The sequence below is a fragment of the Sphaeramia orbicularis genome, chromosome 12, assembly GCF_902148855.1.
Source record: "Sphaeramia orbicularis chromosome 12, fSphaOr1.1, whole genome shotgun sequence".
Lineage (NCBI taxonomy): Eukaryota > Metazoa > Chordata > Actinopteri > Kurtiformes > Apogonidae > Sphaeramia > Sphaeramia orbicularis.
The window spans coordinates 38,084,992-38,094,580 of record NC_043968.1 but is presented as its reverse complement, the minus strand read 5'-3'; the positions used below and the strand labels follow the sequence as shown (position 1 = coordinate 38,094,580).

The following is a 9,589-nucleotide window of genomic DNA, read 5'->3' as shown; positions in this document are numbered from 1 at the left end:
TGGGATCAGAGCGCTGCAGCTCTGCAGGGACGTGTGAAATCAGTGGAGGCTGGCCCTGGGCTTCAGCCAGTCACAGCTGTGTAACCTCAGCCACTTCCCAACCTTCCATGACTGGCCACAATGCCCTGCAGCTCAGTGACCTGTAAGCATGCCGCGTGGTCGCATCAGCCATGTCGCCAACCTTAACATCAAATCCAAGTCATACTGCCCCAAATATAGAGCTGCCACTCCAAATCTGCATGATGTCACAGTCATTGTCTCTTTCAAGTATTGTACGTTTTCATTCTTATTTTGTTTAAATTATCACCAGCAAACAGATGGCTAATGTAGTAAATGGATAAATTTGTCTTTTTTTTTACCGTGTAGCACAAAATTACCATCTGTGGGTGAGGTGATTGGCTAGTTCAGTAGTCATAAGTACTTTTACCACAACCTTTGTAATGTAGAACTATACAATAGTTTTATAGTTTTTCCTTTGGATATGAGTCAAATGCCAAGAGCTCTATTCATAAATCAGCTAAAATTATTTAAGAAGAAATTCTTTTTGCAGTCCAATAGCAAAACGACTGTGGTCCAGTCCTACTGGTAAGTGTACTCTGAGTTTGAGTTCAATGATTGCAGGTAGCCTTATGTGCAGTGTTGAATCAAGATCTAAGTAGGACTTGCAAAATCAGTGAATTACTTTCTTGATATTTTGGATTGGTTTGGGTCGAAAAGACTTTCCTCTTGTGTTTATTTTCCTAATCCTTCTCAAAAGCTTTTGAATCAGTGGAACAAGCCAGTTCTCATGTCTTTTTAGTGATGCTGTCTGGTTTATCTGAATTTTCTGGGAAAAAAAGGAAGATTCACCAGACCTTGGGTAGGAAATCATCTCATGTACAGTCAGCAGAACTCTGCAGAGTCTTGAGAGGAGAGTTAATCAGGCAGCATATAGTCCTGTATGTGGGCTTTAGGTCTGTGGGTGCTAATGCTTGAATTTATAGCAAGTTTTTCCAGGCTGCAGCAGAACAGGTTTCATTTTGTTGACAGCTGGTTAGGACAGAGTGGTAACCTTTCTCAGCACTGATCAGCAGAATTACTTAGATACTAAGATGAAGCTCCTCATCTTTTGTTGTACTGTGAACTGAGCTGTGTTGTGGCCCCTCCACAGCATTCAGATAGCGGCAGGGGGGATGAAGTCCAAGCTCTGTGTTTTGGGGATGACCTCACAGGAAGATCCCCCTCTTTCTGCTGTCTCATTGTAACCTTGAAGTGCTTTGTCTCTCACGTGGCATTTTGGAAGAGTTGCCAATCGATAATGGTTTGCTTTGAGAGGATTTTTGTTTTTGGGTCATACAATGTGTGAAACATCCTGCTGAATACAGACAGCAGATCAGGTAGCAGCATCCTAATGCGAGGTTGTTACCCTTCCCATAGGGCACAGGATCCAAATGTCAACATCATCCTTGCCAAATTAGTGCTGTGTTCTATTTGGGTACATATGCAGCATGGGAGGGGCTGAGCAACTGAATGATACCGATCCATCTCTACACACCTGATACACTGCAGAGTGAGAAACTCACAAACTAGGAAACCAAAAAATCCAGGAGAAAGACTAGTTTCCACATCATTAAATCGGTGTAAATGTGATCACCTACTACTTTGAAGTTGACCACTAAATCAAATTATATGCTTCAAATAACCAAAATGTAGACTTGTGTGCATCCTTTGGGGCCAACAGCAACAGAGCAGATATGCACATGATTTTATTAAACCTCTGATTATAGTACATAAAATCCAACTGCTGTCAGCTTTTTAGGGGATATTTTTCCATATGAAAAGGTGTTTTTTTTTTTTTTTTTTGTAAACAGGATCCTCTGCCTTGCAGGAATCTTAAATTAGCATGCTCCTACCTTAAAGCACCTCATCTGTTTTCTGTTTTCAATACGATGCTCTCATGGTGCATCTGTGTGAATGATGCAAATACGAAATCCTTTCAAAGCAAAGCAGTATTGATCAGGTAATTCTCCTAAAATGCTGTTCGATTGAGTGTGGAAGCACTTTGATGATGTCCTAATCCAGTGAAAAAGGCAGAAAAATTAAAAGGACAGCATTGTATCATTGTGGCATCCATTATTCACCAGCAACAAAACAACTAATTAGAGAGGGTTAATCTTTAGCCCCAGGAACAATAAATTCATCTGTTTTTTCTTTATGTTTATGTACCATTTGTCTTCATGAGTAATAGAACAACATATGTGTGAGAGGTGTATAAGTGTTTGTATCAGACCACTTAATTCTGACCCTTCTTAGCATCAGCGTTTTACTTATCATCACCCCTGCTTGTTAAACACAGGCTGATATTTGTGTTGCGTTTGATTGCATTACACTTCTTCCCTGTCTCCTCGCCCCTGGTGATTTGGATGAGTCAGATGGCTCCATTGAAAACCCAGACTGAACCTCAACAGCATCTCAACAGGGGAATGTGGACCACTCGCTTTGAATATATATTATATTATATGCAAACAACAGACAGAATGACTGACAGACAGTGGTGTCATTTGAGGCACAAACAAGGTTGTGTGCTGATTTAATTTGTGCCATGATATAGCCTATTGTTCTAGATGGAGATTGGAAATATAGTAAGGCATCTGCTGTGGCACCTGACACCCATCTGGCTTGACATGATAAAAACCCCCAACACATGAAGGCTCATTCTCCTTATAATGGTCATAACTTTGAAGCTATAGATTCCCAAAGCACCTTGCAAACACAAGATTGTCACATAGGAATTTTTTGCAGAGCATCGTCTGTAAATTGTGATACAGTCCATATGAATTTATCGTACAGAACACATTGCTTGTACCGGCTCACTACAGTAAAAGATGTTTGCTCTGCACTTTTGCAGTGCATCCGGCACAGAACCAATACATTTTTAGAAGGCCATCTGGTGGAACACCTTTTTGCCTGAAAAATGCATCTTGTGACTAGTAATTGCTGTTTCCATTTATGTAGCTCACAAGTACAGCAATTTCATATTCTGGGCTTGAAAGTTTACAGAATAGTCAAGGGAACAAAATACTGCCATGTGTTTAATGTGCTTTTACATTCCAAGTTCATTATTTCTACAGTAGCTACAACTCATCTTTTTCATACTCAGTTTATTCTTCCTGTAATCTCTGTTAATGGGTAAATATTGGTAAATGGGTAAGTCCTCTAATGTTCTACAAGGAATAGAGACTCAGGAAGGAGAATGTTGCATTCCTTTCCAACAATACTGTTCTCTCCTTTTGCTGTGAGTTAATACACAGCAAACTTGGACCTTGATCATGCGCAGTATGATCTAAAGATATTAATAGGATGCACAGGAAGTGTACTCCATGTTCTCAGTCAGACTTTTGACCATATGCCACATGCACACTTTAGCTGGATGGCTGAGGGAACACACGCACACGCTGTGTAAATGTTTCTTTCTAAAAAATTGCCTGGTGATGCATCTCAAAATATGCAAAAGTATAGAGAGGAAAAGTTTGCAAACATGCAAAGACTGTCAGAGGTAGGAGAAATAAGTTTTAGTGTTCAAGAAAAGCTGGTAGTTTGCAGAAGATCAGCATACGCTGCAAAATAATTCCAAGTAAACACATCTGCATGTGTTTTCATTACATGACCGGATACTTTTGTTTGTTGTGATTTATTTATGAGGATATGAGGGCCCATCTTGTTGGAAGATATTACACTGGAGGGAGGAGCATTGTTCAACTGGAAACAAGCGTGGTGGAAAACAGTGTGAGTATTATTTGAATGCAAATGTAAAGATACAACAGTGTTCAGGTCAGTGAGTAAGAGTGTAGATTCACAACACCAGCCCACAAAGGTTTTTGGTGTCAACTCCTCCAAGCAAGACCATATTCCTTTCATCTGAATAAAATGTGTGGACACAGAACACATCAGTGACATCTGTGTTAAACAAAATGTGACATTTTTTTGAGCAACTGGCCCTTCTTGTCATCCTGTTGTGGTGCAAAGGTGAAGGGATGTCCATTAAGAGCTGCTCTCCCACTGTGGGAAAAAGATAATAACATTACTCTCTCACAGCCTTTCTGTGTTGAATGTACAGGCAGATACTTTTTAAAAGCCATAGCCAAATAAATATTCAGAAGAGCCAGTGTCAGAGTATTGTATCCAGAAGAAATGGAGTAATAATCCATGAGTAGATGTTCATTAATGATGGCTGCAGGCAGGGCTGTCACTGTGCAAACAAAGGATTTATGTTTAAATATTTTTGAAAGCAGAGATGGTGCAGATATTTGATTGAAAATCTTGTATTAACCATTATGTTATGGCTATCATTATACTGTATGTCTGAAAAATGTACACAAGTTCAAGGCAAGGATACCAGGCACAGATAATGCAGAAACATTTTTGTTCACTTCTTCACTGCTGCACTTCATGTTTTCTTTTAGGTTTTATCAATGCACCCATTGTACACACACCAAAAGGTATCAGTTTGTTGCTTTTTAACAGATTACAGAATAGGGGCTCTAAAACTTCAACCATATTCTATTTGGATTACATTTATACTATCTTTACAGTGACATAGACAGGATGAATGAACATTACTACATCACCGCTGCCTGAAGCAGACTGAACCCAGGAGTCATTATTAACACTTGCTGGGCAAATGCAAGGTATACAGCACATCCGAGACCTAATATCTTGCCAACAGTGCTTTGTTAGAACTGTATGTAAAAATGCTTGATGATGTATTTAAACCTATACATCTCAAAGCCATAGAGCCTTATCCTATATTACGAAAGGGAAGTGGACTCTGTGTGTCTCAGGCATCACACAGAATCCGGAAAGAGCTGACTGCTGCAGTTTGGCATACTTTTGGTCAAGGAACAGACTAACAAACAGGCAAAAACTGCAAGTTGGTAAGACCAATATTTTGGGAGATATTAGTGATTTTGGAATACAATAGCTTCCCAATGGCCAATTACGTTGCTATGCCCAGAATCATAGAATCATCACTGAAGTGGGTTACCCAGTAACACTCAAATTTAATGTGCAGAAACAGATATGCCAGCTGAGAGGTTATTCAACTGAAAATGCCAATGGAATTTACAAAGAATGTAAAGGAATGAACTGTATCAGAGCATCTAGAACCTGTGGTTCCCCACAGGTCAACGCGCTAGTATATACACTATATTGCCAAAAGTATTTGCTCACCTGCCTTGACTCGCATATGAATATCAGTGCCATCCCATTTCTAGTCTATGGGGTTCAATATGACGTCGGTCCACCCTTTGCAGCTATAACAGCTTCAACTCTTCTGGGAAGGCTGTCCACAAGGTTTAGGGGTGTGTTCATGGGAATTTTTGACCATTCTTCCATTTGTGAGGTCACACACTAATGTTGGACAGAAGGCCTGGCTCTCAGTCTCCGCTCTAATTCATCCCAAAGGTGTTCTATGGGGTTGAGGTCAGGACTCTGTGCAGACCAGTCCAGTTCATCCACACCAGACTCTGTCATCCATGTCTTTATGGACCTTGCTTTGTGCACTGGTGCACAGTCATGTTGGAAGAGGAAGGGGCCAGCTCCAAACTGTTCCCACAAAGCTGGGAGCATGGAATTGTCCAAAATGTCTTGGTATGCTGAAGCATTCACAGTTCCTTTCACTGGAACTAAGGGGCCAAGCCCAGCTCCTGAAAAACAACCCCACACCATAATCCCCCCTTCACCAAACTTTACACTTGGCACAATGCGGTCCGACAAGTATCGTTCTCCTGGCAACCGCCAAACCCAGACCTGTCCATCAGATTGCCAGATGGAGAAGCACGATTGGTCACTCCAGAGAAGGTGCCTCCACTGCTCTAGAGTCCAGTGGCGGCGTGCTTTACACCACTGCATCCGGCGCTTTGCATTGCACTTGGTGATGTATGGCTTGGATGCAGCTGCTCGGCCATGGAAACCCATTCCATGAAGCTCTCTGCGCACTGTTCTTGAGCTAATCTGAAGGCCACATGAAGTTTGGAGGTCTGTATATTGAACTCTGCAGAAAGTTGGCGACCTCTTCGCACTATGGGCCTCAGCATCCGCTGACCCCGCTCCGTCAGTTTACGTGGCCTACCACTTCATGGCTGAGTTGCTGTCGTTCCCAAACACTTCTACTTTCTTATAATACAGCTGACAGTTGACTGTGGAATATTTAGGAGCGAGGAAATTTCACGACTGGATTTGTTGCACAGGTGGCATCCTATCACAGTTCCACGCTGGAATTCACTGAGCTCCTGAGAGCAACCCATTCTTTCACAAATGTTTGTAAAAGCAGTCTGCATGCCTAGGTGCTTGATTTTCTACACCTGTGGCCATGGAAGTGAGTGGAACACCTGATTCTGATTATTTGGATGGGTGAGTGAATACTTTTGGCAATATAGTGTAAGTAATAACACTAGTAGTACAACTTTAAAAAGACATTCCATGCAGCTCTGTAGGTGTCCTGCAGTGCACTAGCAATTTGACTCAGCTCAGTAGGTAGGCAATTTGACAAGCAAGTGCTCAACTTTAGCCAAACAAAAATAAAACTCACTTCAAGTTTTTCTTCAAGTTATAAGTAGATTCCTGTGAAACTGAAGTTGCACTGCACAGTAATATTGGAGCCTTTTCTGTATATGAATGTGAAATGATCCTTGAATCTCCAGGACAGAAATGCCTCTCTGGCTGACGATGTGTCAACTCCATCTACTGTTGTGTGGACAAGTACACTGTGCAAAGTCTACTGCCGATGCACTTTTTGTGCTTTTAGATTAGAGAGTAAGGCAGTAATCTCTTAAAAAACTGAATTTTAATTATTTGACCACCTATTTATTTAAAGTGACTGTAACTGAATACAGTTACTCCTCAACACTTGTATTGAGCATGATGTTTTTACAAAAATAAATAAATAAATAAATAAATAATAATATATATATATATATATATATATATATATATATATATATATATATATATATATATATATATATATATATAAATCTACTTATAACTTGAGAAAAACCTTGAAGTGACTTTTATTTTTGTTTGGCTAAAGTTGAGCACTTGCTTGTCAAATTGCCTACCTACCAAGCTGACTCAAATTACTAGCGGAGCTGCATAGAATGTCTTTTTAAAGTTTTACTACTAGTGTTATTACTTATATACTAGTGCACTGACCCATGGGGAACCATGGGTTCTAGATGCTCTGATACAGTTAATTCCTTTACTTTCTTTACTTTCTTGGACTCCATCTGTCTTTTAGACCTTTTTCCTGATCTTGGCTAATGTCAATAAGACAGACTAAAGCTGATCAACCCTTTCATTGATATAAGCCAATTATTCCATTAAAATGCACAAAAATGATTTTGGCAACATGTTTTTGTGCTTGAGGAGGATGAATGTAATTGTGACTTTCTCAAGTGAGGATAAAATCTAATTGTCCATTTTATTAGGCTGTGTGCATGTAATGTGAGTTATTGTTGCCAGAGGTTATGATGTGAGTTCATAAAACATGAATGTTATTTCCTTGAATAATCATTTGTAGACAGGATGTGTAATGCAGTATCTGATATAGGGTGTATCCAAAGGAATTATTCACATATGTTCAGTAAATATAATTTACTATGTCGTAGATTAAACACTTTGCCATATGGTCATGCGTGATTTATGCAGTATATAGCATAAAAGTGAGACCGAATAATTGGCCAGTTGTTGATGTCAGAGAGCCACATAATGCGTCATTCCCAAATGAAGACATGAAAGTAACTGTGACTGTATGGAGTCTGGTTTTATTCTGTGCCCACTCTAAGCAATATGCTCTCTTTACTGCTGTGGGCTTCTAGCAGCAGGAGGGTCATGGATCTATGGCTGACATTTGCAGTTAGCCAGTTGGGCCGGTTATTCAATCATTTTGGCCATTTCACTGTTAATGTGCTTTGAGTCCCAAGTACATTCATTCATTATTGATGAGAGAATAAATGTCTGTCTTGATGCAGCAATTATCCAACTGAATCATCCCTCAATGATTAGACATTTTTTGTGAGATGGTCATTATATGGCTCAGGGGCTTAAAATTCACAGAGCTGTAAGAGGTGGAGTTTGTTGTGTTATGTGCTTTCCTTACAGTAAAAAGGAAAAAAGGGACTTCTTTTCCAGCTTGGCCAATCACTTTGCTGATATGCAGCACTCGCCTGTTGCTATGGCAACTACCTGTTAATATTCCAGGAGTGTTTTCTCACTGACAAGGGGAGAGCACCACTTTCTTGCTACAGAAAATCAATTGGACATTCCTGCAGTGAAGAAAGGAGCTGAGCCAGGTGATTGCTGCAAGAAGAATTCTGCGATACCTGTATATGATGAAACTTATGTTCAAAGACATAACCGACTTTCACTCAGGATGAAGGGCGGCACATGATAGTAACCTTGTACTGTGTGTTACTGATCAAAATGCGATCCTGTCCTCTGCACTCCGTATCTACTTTTTGTTGGGAAATCATCTTGAAAGTGGTTTGTATTTTTAGTTTGACACGTGTGAGGTTCCTCTCAAGGAGACTGCTCTCTTTACTGTGAGGGAAGGAGCCTTTGCAGAAGAGATTGGTAGTCAGTCATGTAAAGGGGTGGTCAAGGTGTCATTTAACCAACAAAAACAACCCTTATGATTCTCCTTAGTATCATCATCTTACACTGCATCATGATGAAATAAAAGTCTCCAGGGTGTCATTTACATGTAGTCAACAGATTGATTTCTTCCATAAAATCTCATTAATTTTACAAGCTCAGGAAAATGTATTCAATTAAAATTCTGTACAATCACAGTGTATGAAACTGCACATTAGATAGGGGCCGTGAAGGATTGTATACTTCATTGTCATGTGAAATAATTTAAAACCTTCCTAATAATTTTGAGGCTTAAAACAAATGTGTTCTCCCAGGCTTTTAGAGGTAAAAATGCTGGTTTTCAGATTGTATATTGATAGGATGAACAAATCTGTTCTTACATTCACCTCTATCAAGGTTCAGTAAACATTGTGTAATGATTTTTATAGGCTGTGCAGCATTCGCTCCACTGAGCGCATCACAGTGGAACCGTAAAATTTTGACTGAATTATTTGAGCAGATTGGTTTGAGATTTTGGTGGTTTGTCTTGTGGAAAGATGATCAGCCTTATGCTGAACCTATGCCACAAAATGTTCCCCTCTCATAGTTTAGTCTTGTTATTTATGCTGTGTGAAAAATTTAATTTTTATTTATAGTGTTTAATACTGATTAATACCACCATCATATCTGGCTGTTGAATATAAAGTTGTAGCCAGGAGGGATGATTGTGTTAGCCTATCATAAAGACTTTGATGAGTGGGAACAGCTTGAACACTTTGGCTCTGAAAAAGTAAAAAACACTTATAAGCCCCTGTAAAGACTGAAAAACAGGGTATAATGTGTTAATACAAAGTGCTTGCGGGTATATTTTTGAATCATTTGACACTGTGCAGACAGCTGTTTCTTCTGTTAACCTTTATGCCAAGCTAATCTATTCTTTTCCTAGCTGTAGTCGTCTGAATGTAACAGACAAATATGA

At 39.7% G+C, this 9,589-nt stretch overlaps 1 protein-coding gene across 3 annotated transcripts in view; it reads left to right on the top strand.

The window, feature by feature from the left end:
• Positions 1–9,589, top strand: part of btbd11a (BTB (POZ) domain containing 11a) — a 194,226-nt gene that overhangs the window by 129,148 nt on the left and 55,489 nt on the right. The window lies entirely within an intron of this gene.